The sequence below is a fragment of the Pterocles gutturalis genome, unplaced genomic scaffold (assembly GCF_000699245.1).
Source record: "Pterocles gutturalis isolate BGI_N339 unplaced genomic scaffold, ASM69924v1 scaffold3392, whole genome shotgun sequence".
Classification (NCBI taxonomy): Eukaryota; Metazoa; Chordata; class Aves; order Pterocliformes; family Pteroclidae; genus Pterocles; species Pterocles gutturalis.
In genome coordinates this window covers 1-307 of record NW_010115019.1, presented here as the reverse complement: position 1 = coordinate 307, position 307 = coordinate 1, and positions in this window count along the sequence as shown.

Below are 307 nucleotides of genomic sequence, written 5' to 3'. Positions count from 1 at the left end.
CGGCGCCGTGGGGTGCGGGATGCGTCCGGGGATGTGACGGATGCGGGGGGGGCTTGGGGAGATGACCCCTCCCCAGTTTGCATCAGTTGTGGTCCCAAAGTCCAGCACCACCCGTACAGCCCCGTCGGACACCCTGGGGATGGATTTAAGCTCCGACCCCAACGCAGAAACAAAGCCTGAGTCCCAGTTTGGAGAAAACAGCCGGCTCTGTGCAGAGCAGGGAGAGATTTCAGCCCTTGCCCAGTGCCACCATCACTGGGACAGAAAGCCACCAGCATCCCCACGGGGATGTCCCCTGCTCACTCCA